This window comes from Hetaerina americana, unplaced genomic scaffold (genome assembly GCF_022747635.1).
Source record: "Hetaerina americana unplaced genomic scaffold, ioHetAmer1.1.p SCAF_6, whole genome shotgun sequence".
Lineage (NCBI taxonomy): Eukaryota > Metazoa > Arthropoda > Insecta > Odonata > Calopterygidae > Hetaerina > Hetaerina americana.
The window spans coordinates 66,271,220-66,295,975 of record NW_027287205.1 but is presented as its reverse complement, the minus strand read 5'-3'; the positions used below and the strand labels follow the sequence as shown (position 1 = coordinate 66,295,975).

Sequence of the window (24,756 nt, the reverse complement as noted above, 5' to 3'; positions counted from 1 at the left end):
ATTAACTTTTCCACCTTTCATATACTTTTGTGATTTCATGTGTGTCGAAAACCACTGAACAAGTGATTTCTAACTACCTATTTTTAGATGATTGCATGGAAATGAGTTTTCGCTCAATTTTCGTACCGGCAAAATACGATGTCGTCATTACACCATTTTATTTATCGATGCGATCATGTTTTGTGTTTAAATTTACCAAATGTTTTGCGTTACAACAGAGCCACTCTTTTTCACTTTCCGTGGAAAAGTTACTCGCTTATCCTCTTGCCCTGGGTATACGAGCTTTGCAAGTCATAGGAATTAGTACGAGATGAACTCCACCTTAAATGATCACTTCCAATAAACTAGAGAGAGTAACGGGTGACCATTTCAGTTCTCATGAATTGAGGAGGTTGAAATTTAAAGATGAATAATAAATGATATTCGTGACTTTAATAAAACTGATCCAAGTTGCATAAAGGATGAATCTAGGAAACATCGTAATTTTCACGACATTTTCATTGCATTTCAAAATTTTAAAATCAATCATTAAAAATTTCTACTTTTTAAAAGTTTTATTTTAGAATATATACTCACACCACTTACTCTTTTCTTTTGAGTTGCAATTACTCCTTAGCTCTCGATTATCTTATAATGTTAAATTAACAAGGCTAAGCGTTCACAGATTTTTCTCTCTTCGTTGTCCAGTAAGCCGTTTCAAACGGTATGGATCCCGAGGAAAGCGCTGGGCGTTTTATCACTTCTCGGTGAAATTTCTCAGTGCGTACATAAACAGTGGGGCGAAGGCGAGAGTGTGGGACATGTCGCGCAAACGTAGTATTTTCTGAAAAGGGAAGTCTTAGCTTTCGCGTCCATCGCACGAAGTTTTAACGTCATCCATACCGTGAGTTAAAGCAGTATTGAGGATAATTATTCACTGTACGAAAACTTCATCATATATTTCATTGATTTACATTTTGAATCGATAAGAGTTTGCAAAAAACATTTGATTAATTCCGTTCGTGTGCTGTCTCCCGATATTTCATGTAATTCATTCCCTTGGAATAATACTTCCTCCGAGAAATCCTCGTTTTAGAAAATGAAGAGTGTTCTGTGGAACAGTTTATATTTATATTTTACTCTTACTGTTCGGATTACTTTCAATAGTAACTTTGGATAAGCATTGATAAAGCTTGGGTTAGTCAATCTGCGGAGAGGCTACAAGTACAGGGTTCATCCGGAAAATAAGTGTACTGATTTTTTCCCGCCGCTCCAGGCGCGCCCAGCACCGCTCTGACGGGCTGCGATTGGAGGGGGGTATGTTGGCAAGCGACGCTGAAAAAGGCAGTCGGCTCTGAGCTGTGGTGTAGTGAGGAGCTCTGTTAACACGAACCTCCACGCTCGACCCACGTCCGTTACGTTATTCCATCAAATTTGCGGTAAAGCTTGGGAAATCGTCTACCGAAATTGTCGGTATGATTAACCAGGCTTACGGGGAGTCAGCCATGTCCAGAAACATGATCTTTCGGTGGCACAAGATGTTCGTGGAGGGCAGAGAAGAGGTCGACGACGAACCACGGCCTGGACGCCCATCAACGACACTCACCGACGAAAATGTGCGAAAAGTTCGCGATGTACTGAACTCTGATCGTCGTCTTAGTGTTCGGATGATAGCAGAGCAGGGTAATGTGCCAAAAACAATAGTGCACGAGATTATTAGGGAGCAATTACAGATGCGAAAAATTTGTGCAAAGTTGGTGCCGAAAGTGCTCAGTGATGATCAAAGACTCAATCGTTTGGAAATCGCGACACAACTTGCGGATCACTGCAAAAATGATCCACATTTTTTAGAGAGCGTTTAGAGACTTCTTTTTGTTCCCGAAGATAAAGAGGAGTTTGAAAGGAACGCGATACGGGACTTTGGACGCCGTCAAAGAGGCCGTGACGACGTGTCTTCGAGAGGTTACCGATGATGCCTTCGCGGGAGCTTTCCAGGAATGGGAACGCCGCTGGAACAACTGTATCGACTCACAAGGGTCCTATTTTGAGGAATATTAGCTTAAGATATGTAAAAGTGTAATAAATTTTTTTTCCCGAGCTCAGTACACTTATTTTCCGGACGAACCCTGTATTGCTTATCCAATTACAGAGTCAGTGTGACAGACATTAACGATCTATCAATGAAAATTCAAAGAATATATAAGGCTCTCAAGACATATGAAAGTTAAGGTAAACATTAAAGATGAGTTTCATGAAATGGAGCATATAAAATGCTTAATCTATTTAGTAAGTTTTTAGAAGGAGATTGCAAATTATCGAGACTATTAAAAGTAGAATTGAATCAGACCAAAAAGCTTCAACACAAAGAATGGAGTTTAACGACAGGAAAGTTATCTGAAGCTGTGAATGAAACACTAGTGAAAACTGTTGTATGGAGCGTGTTAGAATTGTTGAGTCAAGAGGATTGGAGTCTTTCGAGACGTGTGTGTGTGGAGTAGGATAGAAAAAATAAATGGAAGGAGAAATAAAAAAGAAGGTCAAATGATAGCGAAAGAGGAGAGAGGGTTGTCGGGTAATATCAAAAGAAGGCAGGGAAAAGGCTATAGTCTTGACTAGTAGTAGCTTATAGACGACTGTAATAGAGGGGATAATATGGGTAAACAAGGTCGATGCGAGAAAAGAATAGGCTTGTTAGACGAAATGAAGGGAGCCAAGAAGACTATGGAGGTGAGGAATGGTTTACTGTGAAGTAGCCCTCTAGAATATTTATTTAACACTGTATTAACTAGGGTTAGGTTGTGAGTGACAGTGCTTACTTAATGGATTCATAAAAAAATAAGACTGACCTACGGACTGCTCTAAATAATATTATCATTCTTACACCGCTAGATTGACCGTTTTCATAGTTATTTCCATGGTTTTCTGTCCTTCTACCTAGAAAAAGAAATCTGGGAATTCCAATGCCAATCTCGAGGGAATAATTAGGTATTGTTCTTTTCCTGTATTTTTAATTTATTCCTCCACACTCCAACAACCCCTTCATCATCTTGTTCTCTCGTATATACTTAAGTTTATATCAATTTCCTCCAAGGTACATAAAATAGAGAAGACTTCTCCAATGCAAGAATTCCTTCCATTTCCAAGATTTGTTTGAGATAAGTGACAACCAAAAATCAATTTGTATACTATCGCGATGCTTGGACATGATTGAGAAGAAGGTTAGTAGTATTAATACCTATGTATGGACATTCATTGATACAAGAAATTCATAATGGTAATAAGTTTTGCTCTAGTAGTGAAAATGAGGAGTTGCACGTCGCTACACGTGCTGCATGAACGAAACCCTGATTGGTCGATTCCTTTTAACGGAATTATATTTCCATGAAATTTACAGTCAAGGTTTGGAACGAAGGATTTTATAGAGGCTAAACAATGTACGTTCATTCAAGCTCAAAATGGCCGCAATTATCACAGTCAAGTTTCTTGCACGAGATTTTATGAACGAAATTGGGTGAAACGTTGGAACATTTGAAAGATGCCTTAACCATGGCAATACCTTACGAGTAGTTGAATTGAGTTTAATGATGATTGATCCCAAATTGAAATCACTTCATAGCTTTTTGTTGAAATATAATGAATTTGAATCGAATGAAGAGCATAAGGAATGGAAAAATATTTATCCATAGATCTAACGATTATAATGGGCAATGTGGCTTTAAATAGCAATCCGTTACTGCCTTAAATTTCACATTGCCGTTCTTATCCATCGGATTAATTTTTTAAAAATCTTCTGAGGCACAAAATTAGATGAAAAATATTGTAATATCCCCATTAACATATGTTTGAGTATAATATGTATGTAAAAGAGGGATAGACAAAGAGAATAATAGTAATAATGGGGAAAATGGGACATCGAGAGCCGAAAAAAAACAAAGCTATAGGAACATTGTATAGGAAAAGGAAGCCATTGATTAGAGACGAGAGATGATATTAATGGAAGAAGGGAGAAGGAAATCGAAGAATATAAACACAGTTAGGGAGAAGAAAATAGAGAGAATTGGATCATAATCAAAGCCAGGAAATCAATAAGGCGCAAATAACCTCATCTGTCGGTCGCCTCCCTTAAAAAGTACTATACCAAGAAAGTACCGCGGTAAAAGACGCCGTGCGATAAAATGAAACGTTAACAAAGCAAGACTAAATCAGTATTTTTTTGGGCCAATATGATCAAAGTAGTTGGGTAACAAGGAGAAAAATTGTTAAAGGCCAAGAAGCTTAAACAAAGAAGAAGGAATTGATGACAGGACGGTGAGTGAAGATGCTAAGAGAAGGCTCGTCAAAACATTGATATAGAGCGTAGTTATGGTGCGGAAACATGGTCTTTGAAGCTGGATGATTCGCGAAGATTGGATGATTTTGAACTTTTGGTTTGGAGAAGGATACAGATGTGAATGGAAAGGAAATCAAACGAGGAAGTGATGGGTATGGTGGGAAGGAGAGATGATTGTTGAGACAAATACAACAGAGGTAGTACCGATGGATTTGGAGCGTTTTGATTAGCCATGTGATTTTGAAGACCATGATAGTGTGGAGAACGTTTGGCAAACGAGGAAAGGGTAGGAATGAAATAGGAATGTAGAACGGAATGAAGAGAGGAAGGAAGGATGCGGAATTGAATGGGCTCTTATTGTAATGTCGGACATCAGGTTGTGTCTAGTTATACGAAGCAAAAACTTTTATCGCGCTATATCCCATTCCATCCAGCAGCTACCTCAAACGTTAGAATGTCTACAATGTTCATAATAATGTATATTCTTAAGTCCATCAATATTCAGTGCACGCTCATTCCGCGGATCAGTTTTGGACTACAATCTAGACTTATCATAGGCAGAAATATGCAGGATACGTAAAAGCGATTTTATATGTCTTTAGTGTCTGTATTCATTTGAGGAACCCTGGACAATTTTCTGAAGGTAGATGCAAACATTTCGGTGGAGTTGTTTTAAGGAAAATATGTTCTTTAAAATTGTTACAGTAATCTTCCCTTTAATATGAATATTTTCTCCCGTTTTTTTGTACTGCGCGAATTCAAAGAATGGCTTCCTTGTTTTAGCACCCAATTTGATCTTATTATATAAAAGTGTTGGGTGTGCTTTACGTAATGATGCCGCTGTCAACAATCACAGCTACTTTTTTTTAGAAGGGTCTACGACGAACTTCACGGGGGACCACAGGTGATACATATCCTCTCCTAATTGTTTCAAAATTCCGCACCCTAAGGCTTAGTTTGGCTTGAGCTCTACCATCACCAATCAAAACCATTCTCAGAATGCCACACTATCAGGGAAGTCATTTAGAGGGTGCGCCGCCTTGAGACTTGTGTACACACAATGTAAGCACACTTATACTATATTCACAGCGAGCATGTGAACTAAGATAACAAGTAAAAACTCTTGAGTTGAACTTGGTACCGTATGGAAGATGATTTTACCAATTTTTAGAAACTTGTTTTTTTTTCTCTTCCGGCCACAAAAATATTCAAGTATCATGACCTCCCACCACTCCCAAACGTGCTGTCCGTTCTCCTCTATGACGTACGAATTGCAGGGAAACCCCGGAAACGACGCCAGGGACCCCATTCCTTGATCAACCGTATCAGAGCACAGATAGACCCGGATTCGCCGTGAGAGAGCGATCAGAACCATCATCATCGTCATGCGGCAGAGCCGAAAAGGCAGGCGAGGGGAGAGAAAACAATGTTATCTTTGGGACCTGTCGGACGGCTTGAGGCGATTGAAGGGGGTGATATTTCATCAGCGCGCGGCTAGTGTGTACCCAGCAGTAATCACGCACGCATTACACGGATCGTTATAGCATGGCAACAAGACAGTTCCTCGAGAGAGGAGGAGAATAAAAAGGTTGAAAAGCGAAACGATTTGGTGGGCGTGTTTTTCCCTCCGTAGCGTTCGTTACCGGGAGCGACGGTCTACTCGGACCGACATGGATAGGGCGGCGAAGAGATTGAAGAGAATGCACTTAATATAATGTCCTTGCCACTAAATCAAAGAAAATGCGGAGAATTCTATTATGGTGACTCTAGAGGAGTCACTCACTGTCGCGCGCACAAATGCGAGGAATTTCTATGCGGAAAAATGTCTTTTACCGAGATACTTCGATTTCAGAGTTAAACTCAAAGGCATTGATGCGTCTATTTCACTGGTAATTTGTGAGGTACAGGTATTTTAATATTGCGATAAAGGGGAGGATATTAAGCAAGCGAGGAAAATGTATGAATAGGATAGACATGTTAGACGTGATAAAGGGAGGAAGGGAGCATGCGGAAAGTTTTATGAAGATTTTAGCGTAGGGTGTCAGGTTTTGTCTTGTTCGGCAAGGCTAAGAGACGTAGAAGTGTAAAGTTAGGCTTCAATGGTAGACAATAGAAATAGTTACTGAAAACCTTCCATAAAATAATATTCCCATTTTGCCAAAATTAGAAATTATTTTGAAAATTAACAGTAATATGACTATTTAATAAACACCTTAATCATTTTTTATGTTGCTTTTGATCTAGCATAACTAATTCACGATTTAATTTATCATTTTCTACACCTAGATTGTAGATTAATCATTGAAATCACTAATTTTAAAAATTGGTAATCCGTAGAATATTATTTAAACTTATAAACATTGAACTTAGCACTGAGCCTAAAATTTGTGCATCCCTCATTCAATTTTAACTCGTATTGATAATTGTGGTTGATAGTTAGTCAGGTTAGAAGAGTTATTACTATTGACAAATACATGAAATAAACAACAAAAATAACTTAAAATTAGGTTAACTTAGCCAAGGGATAACTTTTGCAATGCAGGTTTAATTCGAATGAACCAATCGAACAAGTTTGATAAAGCAAAGGTGAATGATATTTCTAACACTTATGCCCCATGGTCACAGCTTTTTCAATTTCTTTGATTGTTCAGTGGTTTTTCTCTATTATATGCATAAGGATGTGACATTTGTGTCCAAAACCACTCCCGAAGTTCGACTAGAATTGGAAGAAAGTTTATTATATGTGAATAATTCACGCATACCTGGTAATTTTAAGATTATATCCGTAACAAAAAGAGGAAAATTACTGTTAAAAGTATCGAGGAGTGAACTTTGCCGGTGGGGTTACATTGAAATGAAACCCATGGGGGCGTTAAAATCTCCACTATCATTAAGGAGTTTACGGGATTTTAAGTGATACGAGGCATGTATATATTTGTTTAAATCTCTACAGATATGTTATTATTTTGAATAATTTTCAATTGCTGTATTACTTACAGTTACGAATTTTGAAGATTTTTAGAGTTTTGAGCATACCCCGAGGAGTAATGAAGCTCGGAAGTGGCAAAACCCCATAAACCACATTAAAGAGTTATCAACAGAAGGTGGTTTGATTGGGTCGCCACGTACTAACCCCTATGGCGAGTGAAATATACTCGTTACGGCATGGGAGAGAGATTTTGTTACTTGTGGAATCAAAAGAGACCCCTCGTGAAGTGGATGAACTGTTATTCGAAAAAAACACATTAAGACACGTAAAGCTGGAGTTGATCAGACACCTCCCGGATTTGGAACGGGTACTCTGGCTGTCAGCTGTATGCTCTATCCGCTCCACCAAGTTTCTATACCTACGTGAGACTTCAAGAGCCAGGGCTGGTACCAAGATGCAGATGGAAGATTTATCCAACAAGGTGCAGACAAAGATCTTCGAAGAATTATTGCCTATTTTCAGATATCTTCCGGACTGAGGAGCTGACCCAATTAATTTGGGATGTGGGAAACTCGGTACGTTGTTTTACAGGGGCCAATTCGGCAGAGTGTTAAAATTTCTGTAAAATACAGTCGCTCTCATATCACCATTTTGTTCGCCTGATGAATCTGCGTAATATGATAGCAAACCTTCATTGCATTTGTTTATCAAATCAACCAGGTTAATGGAAGTATCATGTTATTTATATGCATAAGCGGCATTATACCGAGACAGTTTTTTTAACAATCTTGGCACTGCACTCTACTCTTACCTTAGATGACTACGTTATAATGTACAGTTTATAGTTGTGGCTGGAGTAAATAGCGTTTTCAACACTTAAAATGTTGTCGTTTAAAAGAACTGATCATTCGTTTGCTCCACTTTTGTGGTTTAACACTCATCGCAATTCTTCGTTAACGGTGAGAGACATGAGGTAATGAGGTTATGGATATGAAATATGCGCGTTCAGGGGTTCGACAGTTCAAAGGAGACCGAGCTTTGTGAAACATCGAATCCAGGAAGCCAAGGACCAATAGGTTTTCCAGAAATGTTCCCGACGGCCATGGAATCATGGCGTAGACGTTAGATGAAATCTGTACACATGCATAGAGATTATATTCAGGAGTAACAGAAGTTTCAACTTTCTTGTTTAACTTATTTGCCAAAAAAAATAGGGATTCTTAGAATTTCGAACTATGTCGTTGTCTTGCCTAAGGTATCAATACCTAGCAAGTGTAGTTGCATATGTGTTTTTCGCAAAGTACTCTGATGATGAAATTTTTTGCCCTAAATACATGTTTTCACACTTGGTAGCAAGAATCATCATCGAGGATTGCAAAATTATCTACAAAGGTGAAGGGAAAATAGAGCTAATACAAGCAGAGGTATATTGGCAGAATAACAAGAACGGTAATGGAAAGGAAACAGAGGATTTCCAACAAAAAACTTATGTTTCTCTTTGGGATCATGGAATTTAAATTTTCCACACTCCATAGTCTCTTCCACACATTTCCCTCGTCCCCCACGCGCGACCCTCTGTAAAAGACGGCTAAAGAAGCAAAAACTAATCACGATTCCACTGATCGTTTGAAGCCCCATAATTTTTCATTGAGCGCTTCAATTTTTATACTAAAATGCATGAAAATGTTGACTACTTACCCTGGGAAGTCGGCAAAATAATTCATGTCCTGGTGGAAACACCATCTTACTTTGCTCTGTGTATTGACCTTTACTTTGTAAGTTTTTGCCTCTATTTCCAATAGTTTTTAAACATATGTTTCAGTTAGTAAACTTCTCCCCCGAATGTGCTCTGAGACGTCTCTCTTTTCAGCATTTCACAACATACCCAAGGCCTGAACAAGCTACTTGAGTGAAATATTTGCAGAAATAATTACGTAAAATGTATTACATATTGTTAATCATTATTATTTGTTAGTCTAACGTCTTAATTGGGTTTGTGATAGGCACAAACTTGACAATCCATTATTTCTTAGCCTCGCCCAATAAGACAATCTGACATGCACGCTGCAATAAACTCCTCTTCAATTTCGCATATTTTCCACCTCTCTTCATTCCTCTCAACACGCCTGTCCTTTTCCACTCCCTACCTCGCTTGTATAACATTCTCTATCACACTCTTCAACATCCTACTATTGCCAGTCCAAATGCTCTGCATCCACCTTCCTATAAATTGCCTAAGTGGAAAAATAATGAATGTGCTGTTAATATTATCATTGAGCAGTCACTAAAAGATTATTCTAAAGAATAGTGTCTGTAGTAATTAGCATCTATTTTGATCAAGCATAAAAACGCGAGTACTAAGCAATCAGTATTATGTAATTAGTTTATAAGGAACGTTTTGCGGCAATTATTGATGGAGGAAAGTTAATTAGTATTCATAAATAAGCATTCGCATACGTAAAATACATTACATGAATTGCGGAAGTATCTTCTTGCTTGGGGGAATTTCGTGAGATAATCCGGATTAAACAGAGAATCTAATTCTTTGCCAGTGACGATGCTCAAGAGTGGTGATATTCTTTTACTGGAGTCGGTCACTATAGTCCAGTGGACACCTCGGCGCGATATATATCGCAGTAAATATCTCCCGCGAAGTCGATTGCGTCGTCGCAGTAATGCGCCTCTGAAACAAACCACAGCTCGCACCCTCCCCCTCCCCCCCTCCGCGGTTCATTCGACGCCGCATACGTTTTGAGGAGGGAGGGGTGAGTGTAAGCAGCGGGTGGGGGAGTTCGGACGAGGCTGGGCGGTGGGGGTGGAAGGACGCGAGGCATGTTATATACCTGCTCGACCGCGGAGTGTGAAGGCTCAAACTCGTGCTGGACACTGAGCGAAGTGGACGACGTCATCCTCAAAAGGAAGCGAGGTTAGCAGTTCGTCCGCCCGTCGACCGTTTTCAGTTCGGGTAAGTGAATCAATCGGGAGAAGGCCTACCTTCCAGTGCGGCGAGAGGGGAAAAAAAGCTTTCCTTCTACTTCAAATGTTTCTTCTTTGTGCTGTGTGCGTGACTTGACATTGGAGGTAGCGCAACGTTTCCCGCCAAACAAAACAATGCGTGTGAATCAACTAATCGTGCCTGATGGAAGGAGCGGCTTGAGACGCTCCGAAAGGAATATTTGATACTGTATTATTTTCAATAATTGATGTCGTTCCTTGTTGCTCCGAGGAGACTCCGACGAAAAAATACATTAATGTATTTCTTCGCGACGTTGGGTTTATAACGATACACGGGTTGGAATCGAGTATTGCTTAGAAGAGTCCTCCGGGGAACTGCAAAGTGAGCCAACTCTACATTGTGTCTTTTATAATCGTTGGGAGTAATTAAAAAAATTCTCTGAGAAACCCCATTAAACTTCGCGTTTTTATTATTTTTCGAATGAGCTCTCTGTATATGCCCTCCTCTGACGAAACTCCAACATTTCTGGAATAGATACATGTGTACCTTTTCTTCTTTTTGAAGGCGATTGTCTCGGGCTTCAATGGATGGAAACCCTAATTGAACGAAAAAACCCAACATTCTACAATATTTATAGAAGTGCAGCCAGTCTGTCGATACCCTCACTCTATCTTCGTCAGTATCAAGAGATTATGATTTCCAGCTACTAAAACGTAGTCGTGTTGCAATAAAAACTACTGTGAACTTGCTCTATCTTGGGCTCTAATATTTCCCTTGTTAGTTTAGCACTTATTAGGATGCACTGCTTTCTATCTGAATTTCTTTCTAATTAAATGAAAGATTTGAGGCATCATTTATCATTGTTCACTGTAATATTGTGGGACATAATCGCCCATGAAGAGAAATACGATCATTTCAAAACCCTTCCTTCAAGTTTATTTGTTCGTGTATCATCCTTCCTATCTATTGTGTCCTTGATCTCGGTTTTTATAAAATAAGGAAGAGAGCTTAGGGGCTAAGGATTGTGGTCCATCTGTGTATTTACTTCTGTTGGTCAAAAGGAAGAATTCATAAAATGATGAAAGAGGATTTTTCTTTCAGTAAATAAGTATAGGTAACACATTTTCAGTATATAATCAGTCGCGGGCTGATTGTTTCCCTGGAGCCGTCCATGGGCCAAAGAAATTGTGATAACTCAATTATGTCAGAAAGGTAGCATCTGCGCTATAATTAGCGAGTGCCATGTTACTGATGAATTTTAGATCCCACGGAGAGGAATTATACTGCCAATCTTATTGTGGGAAGATTCGACATGAACAAAAGGCAGTAAAGAAAATAGAACTTATTTTCATAAATGTATTTACCTGGATTCATGATTTAACTAGTCTATCCGATTCCACTACCCTGGGGGTTAATGTATTCAAACTCGAAGGCTAGATCTTTGAAGACAGCTGTTTTAAAAATACATTACATCTGATTTGTTTGTAAAGCCATTGTTACAAACAAACCTTAAGGTTCATGGTAGTTGTTTTATGTCTTACACTTATTTCCTAATGCGAATGCATAAGTCACGATTCATTAACTGGAAGTGAACAGCACTACAAAGAAAGCTGAATTTAAAGAATAAGGTCCTTCTTGCTTTATTAGTAGATAGCTGGCCAACATTACTTCAGGCAAAGTGTTATTTTTTTGGAAATATTTTTAATTGATGGGATTTATTGTAGATATACCTATTCTAAAAATATTACTTGTAGACCATTTGTGACTTAGGGACATGGTTTAATGTAATTTCTCCCCCATAATTATTTTTTTATCAGGAGTCGTTTCATGAATATAATGAAATATAAATATCGAAATAAAAATGTCAGACGTAATTCAAAATAAGAAACATTATTCGAAAGATGGTTCTAAAGTGTATTATTTAATACTTTTGAGTGCATGTTTATCACTGTGTTTAGATTTGGAGTCCGTGAAACAAAACATGGAAGAAAAGCCTATTCTGGCTGGCTATCCGTATCTGTGGAAAATTGTGCATGCGATATGCGGAAATAAGGTCACGGTAACCTAGTAAAGCGATTCATTGCCTCTACGATACTGGACGACATTACCATCCCATTATGTTCACAGCCAATTATTATTAATGCGACCATGTAGTACAAATCATTTTTAGAGAGTTCTGTTTCCGTGTTTCGGAAAAAGATAAAAAAATCGAAGTAAAGTATGATGTCAGCCGGCCATATATTGTAGACAGTGACATCTTATATCTCACTTAAGGCGCAAATCTACAGCATCAAAGACGAGTGGAGAACAAGGCGAAAGGATTAACGAAAGAATTTGAATTGTGTATCACTATAACATATTTTGTGTGCACTATAAATAAACTATAAATATTCTATAAATAGGGTAGAAATTATGAATCCATAAACTCGAAAATGAATTATTTGATATAGTTACTATTCTATTTAATTGTGGATTTCCATGTGATTTTAATGCCATTCTTCTTGACAATACTTCGTGTTCGTAAATTTTCATCGCTGGATAAGGCAAAGAAAACTGTTAATTTCGGAAAACGAAACGCTAAGAAAATGAAAAAATGTAAGGTTTCTCTCCGGTACCCATGTATATGTAATCATTAAAGATTTTAATGCGATCAAAAATATACGTGATGGGGTTTGAGCAGACGAGTCTTAATCGCTTCTTTCCCTCGAAACGACCATCTCTTACACCTGAACGCAAGTTTAATTTGGCTTATTTTCTCGTGAATAGTGAAATATTGTCGAATGAAAACATATTATTTCTTTATTTACCTTGTGTTTATGGGTCGAGTACTCCAGGTGTATACTTTGACAATAAACGAAGAAACTGAAATTCTAGTATGTGGAAGAAAAGGATGCAGACAGATTTTGCGATATTAGAAGAGAAATTAGAACATGTGGAATCTTTCATCTACCTCGGAAGCTTCATAATACGAGATGGAAAGAGCTGGACAAAGTCAACTGGAGAGTAGCCGAAGCGAAGAAGACGTTTATCACATTTAATTGTGTTCAAAGAAGATAGGCTAACAAACAAGGAAGCATTGCGTGAAAGCATTCTTGTAGTGGACGGCACGAAACGGGTCAGATTCATGGAACATCGGATAAGCAGGCCAGAGAAGAATGAAGAGGCCTTCGAAGTATGCAGCTGGAGGCAAATGCTGAAGATCAAATGGACAGATAAAAAAGGAAAGCGAATAGAGAGAAGAATGAAGCCCACGATCGGGAAGAGGAGAAGCAGCTAGATTGGGCACACCTTGAGGCAGTATACTGGCTAGGCATTAGGCATTCGGTAATAGTCTAGTCAGTTATTGGCTGTTGAGTTGAGCGGACTTAATCTCAAAGAGCTCTGGATTAAATTTCCTCCATCCACCTGCACCCGCCCTTGACCAACATTCAAGTTCCGAAGCTGCTGTGACCAACTACTAGCTGTGTTGTAGCTGCAGCGAAAAGTGTTGCATATTTTATTTTTATTATTCTGTTATTCTTGTAGAGTGTTTAGTGCATAGCAGTCGCTTATTATTCGTGCGAGTGGAATATTAGCTGGTTGGCGTAGAGGAGTGTTTACTGTGTGTGTTACGTTGTGTTCAAATGTGCCGATCGTATAAGTCTCAACTCGCCACGCGCCATCCACATATATTGTAATCGATCTCAATATTGCTTTATCGTCCGTAATCATTAATAGCAAATGAATTCATTTATTAGTTAGGTTGGAAAGTGGCATCTATTTAAACGTTAAAGTAGCGCTCGGTGAGCCTAAGGAAATTATTATTAATTAGATTTTAACTTTCCTTGTTTTAATTTAGCCTTTTTTATAATGGTCATGTTCGATAGAATAATGATGGCTTCTCCTGTATCTTCTGTCACGATGCACCCCTGCACCGGTTAATAATTTAGAGTAGTTAGTACCCTGCGAGTCGCCACTAGGGTGCATGTGATAACACACCAGACTATCCTGAATACATGGCTCTAATGGCCCGTATCGCTGCATTGGAAGGTATCGTTGTCTAAGCTTCGATCAAGGGTTGAAGGAAAGGTTGCTTTTCTGCAGAATAGCATGGCTCTGGCAGGAATTGAGAAAAATCGCCGAGAAAATGGGACTGTACGGGTTTCACCGAATGCAACAATCGGCAGGGTGATCGAAAATCTGCCCGGAGTCCGGTCAATTGATGAGTGGAAGGCACCATTCCGTAGGCCAGAAGATTGGTAGATTGTCACGCGCAGGAGCGGTGGAAAGTTTACGCTGCGGCGAGGAATGGGGGATGCGAAGGCAAACTTCATCCCCACTCCAACATACATCAGGTGCTATCAGAGGATAGCCCTGTAGTATCTGCAGCCTCCACCTCCGCCCCTGTGAGAGCACCACCTATAAGGAACTGTAGGTTGGGAAGAGGGGGATTCTAGTGATAGGTCGTCAGTAACGTCAGGCGTGTGATGGTTCCACTTCGGGAAAAGACGGGCAATGAGGATTTGAGCCAGCTCCTGACGGACTGGTGCATCCCGAGTGGCGGCGTTTCCCTGGCGACTAAGATGGTATGAACTGCGGTTGAGGGCACGAAGTGCTCCAGGCTGTGGGTTGGGCTCATGCAGGCGCCAACGATACCGTGGGCCTCGGATCTGAAGCGATTCTGCATTCCTGCAGGGAATTGAACTCTGAAGTGAAGCGAGTGGGTGTTGTCAGGGGGGTTGATGCAACGCTCTCGATCTGCAGCGAGATCCACGATCAATCCTCTTGTCCCGAGGATTGATCGTGGACCTCTGATTTGGAGCCGAGTGGAAGGCATCAATTAGAGGTTTGCGTAGTTTCTGCAGGGACATCGTGGCGTCCTTCGTCTACCTTCATCCGGCGATTCAATCGTGTAGAAATCTTCTGAACCGTCCTGGTGTTCACTACACGCCTGAGGCCGCCAGGTTTGTAGCGGGTAGAATATTTAAGCACTGCAAGGCTTCTTTATATGAAAGCGTAGGTCAGTATGTAGGTCAAATACTGGTGCACCTTTGCCAAAAAATGTAGCTTTAAATGAAATGAGGGGCAGTGATAGAGATGCCTATGATAAGTCAATATGAATCAAATAGCATCGGAAAGAAAATTTTATTAGAGATTCGATATTAATAGGAAGAAGGCATCCATTAAATATTCAAGTAACTGTTCTGTAATGCCAAGGAAACATTATCTGCGGTATTGCCGAAGTTTAAACAAGATAGACGCAGGATATCATCACCTTATTCAAAGCACAGGGAATAGTTACCACAGAGCGGTAAAATGCTAAGTTTTCCCTGTGCGTGGTCGAAATGAGAAGCCTAAAAGAAAAATGTCCTTGTTTAAAGAAGGTGACTACAATGGTTTGAAATTCGGGTTGCGGAGTCAATTTGTTAATTTTAAGGAAGATTGTAAACATTAAAATAATGGATGCATGGAATCACTTCCTTAATATCACGCGCTCTGCAGTCAACAAGTTCATTCCTAGTAAATTAATAAAAGGTAACACAGAATCTTGTTGGTACGAGGACAATACGGATGTTGGAAAGTCATTACGACTTCAAAGGCTATGAGGGTAAAAAGAAACCTAACATTTCCACCAAAGGGATATAATATTTCACGACCATGGTTTCGATGATGCGCAGCATCGAAACCATGGTCGTGAAATAACACATCTTTATTGTGGAAGTGTTAAGTTTCTTTTTACCCTCATAATGAAGGAATTCCACAAAGTTAAACCTGAAACTTATGTTCAAAGACTATGTCACGTCAAGATGAAAACTATTAGGGATAATATTTCTAGCGACTAAAGGAATGAGTAATTATGAGATATTGTATATGGTTACAAGACATTTAGGGGAAATTCCAAGAATGAATTTCGGAAAGCGTTAAGCAATTTCAAAATGAAAAGATCAACGGAACGTTTGAAAGAGAATACGAAATTATTTTGGTCGTACGTCAGAGATGTTCAGGGAAAGAAGCCAACAGTTAATTTACTCAAAAATGACGAAGGCGGCGGATTAAATAGAAGTTTGGAAAAGGCCAACCTATTAAATCCTTCATTCTAAGCATCCTCACCAATGTCTTCGATAGCTTAACGACTCGTTCCCGCCAACCGATGCCCAAAATTGAAATATCATATAATGGAATAGAGCGTTTGCTGAAAAATATTAAGCATACGAATCCTCAGGGTCCGATCATTGCTCTTATACATGTATTTAATGAACTAGCGTCGGAAATCTCACCGTATCTAGAAATAATATTTAACGAATCGATAGTAAATCACGAGGTTCCCAGTGATTGGATAACGGCTAATGTAACATATTTTTAAACGGCAACAAGGAAGAGCCGAGCACTTGCAGACCTATTTCCCTCACATCCATATCATGCAAGGTCATGGAACATAGCCTAACTTGGAGCTAATAGCTAAAGCTAGAAGCTCATTGCATTGATAAAAATATACTGAGATGGGTGAAAGAAATTTTTAATGGTCTGGTGCCAAGAGTAAATGGAGTAAGATTTAATGTAGTAGAAGTCACTGAAAGTGTTCCCCAGGAAACTGTTATCGGACCTATTCTATTACTTCTTTACTTAAACGACATTAACTCCGTAGTCACTTGTAAGATACGGTTATTTGCCAACGATGCAGTGGTTTACAGAGATATCTGTAATCATGAGGATAAAGGAGCTTTAGCGGATAACCTAAAGGCTCTACAGCGCTGGTGTGACACGTTGAAATCAGCATTAAACTTAAAAAAGTGCGTAGAGATGAATTTTTGGAAAAGTAGCTATTCCCTTCCGAACACCTACTGCATCGGGAACACCAAAATAGAGTGTACACTCGATTTAATACTTACGTTACCCTCATTCACGAACTCTCCTAGGTGAAACCTCGTTTGTGGACAAGCTAACAAAAAATTAGGACCTATGAAAAGAGTACTGGGGAAATGTGATAAAAAAGTCAAAGGGAAATCTCAGCGGTAATCTTTCGCTGGTTATGCCTCATTTGAAATATGGTCTCTAGAATATGGGATACTCTTGAAGTTGGATTGATTGCCGAATTGGATCGAGTGCAGCGTAGAGGAGCTATATTTCTAGAACGTTGTTATGATAAACTAAGTAGCATATTCAAAATATTAGAGGAGCTAGACTGGGAATCACTCACGGAGCGAAGGTTAAATTACAGATTGAATCATTTGCATGATTTGGAAGGATGTCTCTTTAGCAATGACGAAGAAAATGTATTATTAGTCCCATCGTACTACGGTAGAAGAGATCATGTCAATTGAATTCGAGAGATTAAGTGTTGAAGAGATTGATTTAAGATGCCGGTTTTCCCCACGAATGGAAAGGGATCAGAATAGTATTGTCCGACCGCGCTAGGAGAGTAAAGTGTTCTGGGTTAAGAGTAGTCTGGCGTGTAATCATCCACTGCCACACACCCCAACGGTGGCTTGTAGGGTCAAAGTAAAAAAATAAAAAATACAGCATGACTCAGTTAGGGACCCTTTATTAACGGGAATGATGCACGTACACTAGAGAGATAAATTCGGTAAAATAAAATACAGAGCAACAATTTTAGACTTAAACTAAAACAAGTAGAGGCGCCACGGAAAAGACCAAGGGACAAATACGCAGTCCAGGCAAAGAAGGAAGCTGAAAGGAAGACCAATTAGGAGGTGTGCATGGGGGCTGGCAATGGTAAGGGAAGAATGTTTGGCTGCAGTCAATCAATTTTCGGATTGAGGTAATGATATCTTTGGTTAGATTAGAAGGGATTCAAATGCGATAGCATATAATTGCATCATCGCGTTGAAAACTGATAAAGGGGAGCAAGAGTTAGTATCTTGTGTGTTCATACAAAGTTCGCTTGTTGGGTAGATATCCTATGGCTGATAAATTGCCCGGTGCCATTCGTGAAAACTGGTTAACTACGCTCCGAAATAAAAGAGAAGAAAAACTAAGACTGAATCCTGCATGGTGATCCAGGCGGGAAGGATGCTGCACCAGGAATCAACTAACGCAAGGCACACGCACAACGAATACTCACAAAGGAATGAAACATGATTCGTAACTAAGAACACAAGTCACAATTCAACCACAAATTTAAACAAGTCATACTACTTTGCCGTGGTTATTAAAACAGAACAGGGAAGAATAGAAGCCTCCGAAAACATTTTACCAGAACTAGTTAGCGACATGGGGTTCCTTTTTTTCTTTACCGAGAGCTCTCAGTAATACACCTGCGAGGGATCGCTGTGAGGGTTATTCGATTGTATTTTTTGGTTTTGATTGGCGTGGAATTAGTTTATTCTTTGTGTATCTCCCCCGTGTGAAATTTGTACGTCTTTTATGATTTATGAATTATTGCGTTAATTTAAAAATCTCTGACGAGGGATCGTTTTCACATTAGTTATCACTCTGATCAAGTCGAGCAATCTATAGACCGAAATTTTACGTCCATTGGCAAGTTAATCTATTCATTAATATTAATCGAATATTCAGATTTTTCCTAAGGACAGGACGAATGCATGTCCTCCATTTATTTATTGCCAATTGAAAAAATATATCTAACTTTCCTGTCGTTCGTAATTATTATCCCCCTCCATGCAGAGGAGATGCTGTTAAATTGAAACTAAAAAAAATATAGATCAACGTGTTTACACTGAAATACTGTTATTCGAAGTTTGCGAGGCAAATTAACTGTAGGATTACTATTTTAACTTGCAGTAATCACACGAAACTAAATTATCATCTCTGGAAGTGAAAGCAGAGAGATAATTCTTTCCAGCGGTTAATGAACCGACAGAGCTCTCCGATGTAAACAGATTAGATGACTGGCTGAGTTTATTTCCGCAAAGGGAACTGAAGGCAAAAGCTGTAGAACCGATCCGTGCGTAAAGAGAAATAGCTTCATTTTGAAAGTTGGTGTTTTTACGCTTACCACTGCATCGATTAGAAACATTTAAATATCTTTATAATTCTGGTAAAATTTTTTATCTTTCATCAGTAAGGCCTCTGTTACAACGGATTAAGTCTTCTTTTTAGGATTCAGACCGTAGAAAAGTGTATATTTCTAAGTATATTCAGAATTGGAGACTTTTACCATATCTCACCTATTAATTCCCTCTTTAATTGCCACTTTTTGAGTTAGCAATGTTAGCACTGATTGGAATGAGTCCTTCCCACTTATGATTAGTCTTTTCCCATGCCGTCTAAATGTTTTCCCATACTTGCTTGTCTTCCGACAGAACTCGCTTTTTGGGAACGGGTCGATTTCGACTGTCATTGGATGGAGTTTGCTCTAATCTTTTCTGGCGAAGAAATGCTACCACTTTTATTGTTTTCACCGACTTAGCGGTCGTTGTTATATTAGTCATCAAAGCAATTTGTACTCCGTACAAAGCGATTTTACGCCACAATTAAGATTTTCTGTTAAATTAATCTTCACGAAAGCATTTTTATTTATTGTATTGTGAGATTTCCAAAGGAAGAATGATTTCGACTAGTCTAGGAGAATAAGGATACTTCTACATAAAATTTAATTTTATTTTTCACTTAGCCTTCTTTTTGCTTATTTAAACCTTATTTTTTGTGTTTTTCTTGTATACAGATGACGTTGACGATATTATCGAGTGTATGAAATATTTTCCATCCCTACGGACGCTAAAACACTTAATAACTGCTAGTGCATTCAAGCCTACGTACGGTCATTTAACTAAATCCAAAATATCTGCCAGAGATGTCTACACGGCCGATGGACAGTGCCGCAAGTCACGTGAAATTAGAATCATTCAGCAACGGTTTTGGTGCCGCTTTGGGTGACGTCATGCGCAATCTATATTTTCTTAATTATATCGTGCAGATGTGAGGGTTAATCTAAGTAAGTCTCTTTGGTATTCATTTCGCAAAAATCGATCTGTTACGTGTCTATCCTTTGTGGGTATCTGGAACTTAATTTGGGGTAGATGGAAACATTTAATCTCGATGTCCTCCGTGTGGCCTTGCAGTCTCTTCGGTTTTCGTGACCTTCGTTACCTACCCCACTTTATCCACTCTTCCTCTCGACGGAGGTAGGGGCTGAATGCTGCGTTTTTCACCGCTCAACGGCAAGGTCGTCTTTCCTTTTAATGACTTCTATAAATAACTGGGGCACTTGTACTATTTTTTGTTAGTTTTCGAAAGCAAAGCATATTTTCTCCTGCAATAAATCGATACTCCAACTAAAACTTCTGCTGTCTTTTCGATAGAATTTATTTTATAAGAAAATTAGCCACCCAGTCCGCCGAGCGATGACTTGTTTCATGTGACGACATGATATGAGGATTATTTATCCATACTTACCCCTCATGTCGTTCCTGTTCGGGATATTCACTTTAGATTACGAAAGGAAAGCTACCACCTATGACTAATTTCTTCCATATTGTCCTGTCCTCGCATGTTTTTTTCGCTTATATCACAATTATGCTGTTTCGTACAAAAAGCTGCTTGGCATCATGAGGAGTTAATTTATCCGGGGAATATAGTTTCTTGCAGATCTTCAAACTATTCTGTTCCCTGCCGATTTCTTAATTTTCTAATAGCTCGTAGCACTAACATTTTTCAATGCAAAATCCAATGCGTTATAGTTCGTCCTTGAGCCTCTTCTCTAATTTCTCCCCTTTAATTTTCCTTTAACTATGTTATTCAATAAGCAGTCGCACCGCAAGATATACCAAATTAGTTTTCCCCATATGAGTGCCCTCCGTAGACTTCACACTTTACCCACTCTTCAAAGTCCTCCCTTATTTGATGCTTTGTCTATCCACTTCATTATCAGAATTTTCCCGTGCCGCATTTCCATCGCCCCCTATCTTCTTTCTATGCTGCTACTATCGTTCAAGTTTCGTACCCGTAGAAAGCTGGACTACATATGTGATTCTTGACGTGCCTTGTGTCAATGCTAGTACTATTTGCCGTTCGCTGCTGCTTTTTCTGATAGAAAGCCTTATCCACGATTCCCCTACAATTAAATAATATCTCTCTCTTGCTTTTTACATCTCTAATGATTCTGAATGGTAAAACGGTACACTTATTTTGATGAACAGGGATGAAGGCATACATTCTGTAGGATAGATTTGATTGCTTTAAAATTGGTCGACTCATTTGAAAGATAAAGTGAAAATCAAGTGACTTGACTATTTTCTTGGACATTAGGTGGATGTCAATCGCGAAAAATATACAAGTGAAGCCTAAAAATAAATATAATTTATTTAAATCCGGCCCAGTTAGTTTCACCTAAGAGAAAATATTCAGGCATATGTATAAAACGTGCACTCGCATGCACTTTATTTCATTTAAATTTAAGTGGAAACTATGATCATATGAACATAACCTTTTTTTCATTTACTATATAACAGATTTACTTTGGGCACTTAAGATAGTCTACTTTTATTGGCAGTTGAGGTGGTCAGGCAAATTTGTAGAGCCAGAGAAAGCTAAATGGTAGGGAAGTAAGCAAAGGGGGCGGTAAATTTCTTATTAAGGGCAAGAGGGTTCCCTGGTGTGATGTTTGCTCCCAGAATTCTGAGAAACGGAATAATGGGAACGAGTTTCCCTATGTCCCAACGCGTATTTCCATAGTCTTGCATATATTACCTTCCCTATTTCCAATATAAGCCTATATCTTAGTTCCCGAAAATCCTTCCCGAGAGATATTATTCCTCGTCTTGGGAGCCTCTTCGACCGCATACAGCCGTCTTCTTCCTCCTGAACTACTCCAGCTATTTCTTCTTTTGCGTATCTGCTCAGTGATTTGACTTTCATCAATTCTCTCAACTTAACCAAACAAGCATGCCGGACTTATTTCATCCCTTTACATCACCGGTGTATTCGATCCACTTTCTTTCATGGAGCATTCCTCATTCTGTTTATTCTCTGTCTACCTCAAGAACTGCTATAGTATCCCGTTCACATACCACATTTGGTCGCCATTCATATAATGATAATAATAATTGGGCCCGTTCGAGCAGGATCTGGCAATTTATTGTTTCAATTTCAGTTTTTTTTCGGGTGCCTTATGTTTAAACCCCCAATACAATTTCGTTTATTTTACAAAATACAAAATATGAGTTACATGCCATTCCTTTCAGTTACTCTCCCCGTTCTTACTTTATCTTTTGTTGATAAATCTTTCCAATATTTTCCTAATCGGTCTCTCGTGTAGATATCCCCCAATTTGTTGGACGTTATGCAAATACCCAAGTATAGCCTCCAGTTCGCGTCTTTCCTCGGCATAAATTTGGGCAATAAAGGACTCTGTGTATTGCCGTATCTTCCTCCATCATGCATTCACACGTCCCCTCCTTTTTTCCCCTATTTTCTTGAGGTATGATCTAAACTCCCTGTGCCCCTTTAAAATTTGCGTTTTACCTTTGTAAGTTTTAAAGTCGATCTTCATTCTTTCCTTCACGCTAGGTAAAACTTGTCTTGAGTGTTTTCCCCTTTTCTAAGGTGTCCCATTCCCGTTCCCACATATCCAGGAAATAATCTCTTATAAAATCCCTGTTCCTGCTCCATTTCTCAGTTGGAGACTTCATGCTCGTTCCGACATAGTTCTGACAAGTTTGAATTCAATGAAATGAAGTGGGGAGGAACACTCTTGAATACATTGTCATTTTTCCTGCCTCTGACAAATATGGTTTTTTTATATATTCCAATAATTCGGAAAAAATATGTATTTAATATGAATAATAATAAGAATAAGTGTTTAATGGTACCCATGAATATAATACACAATATATTGCACAAGATATTTTAAACCTTTCCTTCTCAGGAATCATTTCTTTGAACAAGTCACGACTGTTTCCCATACGAGGACGTTTGAGGAAGATATTTGTCTTTTATTGTCAGGCAATACAAACTGCATTTGCTTACCAGCAAGAATGTTTATGTTGCAAGAGGAAAAAAGATTGGTTGTAATGATTATAAAACATAAAAACACAACCATAAATGAATGCGGTGCATGCCGATATACCTTATGCCTGATTGTTTCGAGGCGGCGGGATGAAACCCGTTTTCCCCCAACACTAATGGAAGTTACTTCACAAGTCCTCCTCATATAAAATTAAAGTTCTAATTTTTTATTGAAAATCGCCTGATTAGTTTGTCTAAACACTTAAATATATTTGCAAGTGAAATATACGCTTTATGTGAAGGACGCCACGGAGAATGTAAGCATTCCATGTTTAAATTTTTCATCGAGGAAGTCAAGTTTGTGAGGGTATTTTAAGGTTGAATCTATGTAACATAAATGTGAAGTTAACCATGTATTCTTTCCTTAATATTAACTGCCGGAATGCGATTATCATCAGTTGCCGATGATAAGCATATTTCGAATGCTACGTCATAGAAGTAGATAACTTCACAATATCAGTTTGATTCCAAGGTAAATGTGTCTATCGATTCAAATGGTAGACGGAAGCTTTTATGAAGACGATCTATAAATGTCATCCGGCGTAATAATGGTAATAAAGATTTTCACCACGGAATGCTGTTACTATGATCTCCCTGAACTGAGTGCTTATATAGCTCTAACTAAAACTTGTCTACTTAAATACATTTGCAAAAAGGTTATTGATATTGGATCATTCGTGAATTATGCCTTTGTTTTACCGTTGTTTGATAAACCCGTGACAACGTTAGTTAATGATATTATTGTATAAAAGCCTGATGTTAAAGTGTATAATCATTTTATTTCATGATTAAGATATTTTAATTTAATGGTTGCTGTAGGTATCCCATTTACTCCATTTACAAATTCTTTGTGGATGAATTTTTTTTCTCTGGTTGGTAGATAATTTCTGTATTGTATTGATTAAGGTGGGAAGTAAGATGTTGCAGAAAGTGCATTGGTGTAATCGAGTAGTTCCTCACGTGTTTTTCTTTTTAATATACCTCTTTCTTAGTGAATCTTTCGTCAGTAGGTGTAAGATAAATTTTCAAAGAATAACACTATGAGCCTAATGTTATTGGTTGATGAGATTTAAAATTTGATCAGTATCCTGGTGGAAATTAATTCCAATATTGGTCTAATTTTTATGAAGAGAAAAGATTCCACGTACAAATGACCTTAGCTGTCGGTCGCCTCCCATAAAAACTTATACGACCGAATTCTTGAGTCTGGATGTTGTTCTTCCGTTCGGGGAAACAATTGAGAGCAGCAGCTCAAGTGCGGGAAAACTAGCGTTTACACTAATTAACGCGACCTTTAAGTGTTTAAGAATCCTACGCTATGTTATGTTCCGAGTGCCTAGACATTTATGTGTAGCATTTCAAATTTGTAAATGTAACCCTGGCTTCCTTTTTAAATTTTCGTTATAAGGAATAGGTCTATTATATTAACAAATACGACGATTGTTCTAGAAATGAAGATCTTGCATGTTTTAATTAGGATAACGTTATTATATTTTTAACTTTATGCGTATTGTATATGCGGTACAAGTGTCATTAATTTGAATTCATTATGGCTTCAACGATGGCCGTTGCGAGTTGCGCCTCAAACAAAAGCGT

At 38.6% G+C, this 24,756-nt stretch overlaps 1 protein-coding gene across 1 annotated transcript in view; it reads left to right on the top strand.

Moving 5' to 3' along the window:
* Window positions 1-10,102: 10,102 nt before the first annotated feature.
* LOC139695350 (alpha-tocopherol transfer protein-like) overlaps window positions 10,103-24,756 on the top strand; it is a 58,297-nt gene continuing 43,643 nt past the window's right edge. The window contains exon 1 of the mRNA XM_071594065.1: window positions 10,103-10,203. The gene's annotated coding sequence lies outside the window, so the exon portion shown is untranslated. The remainder of the gene's footprint in view (window positions 10,204-24,756) is intronic.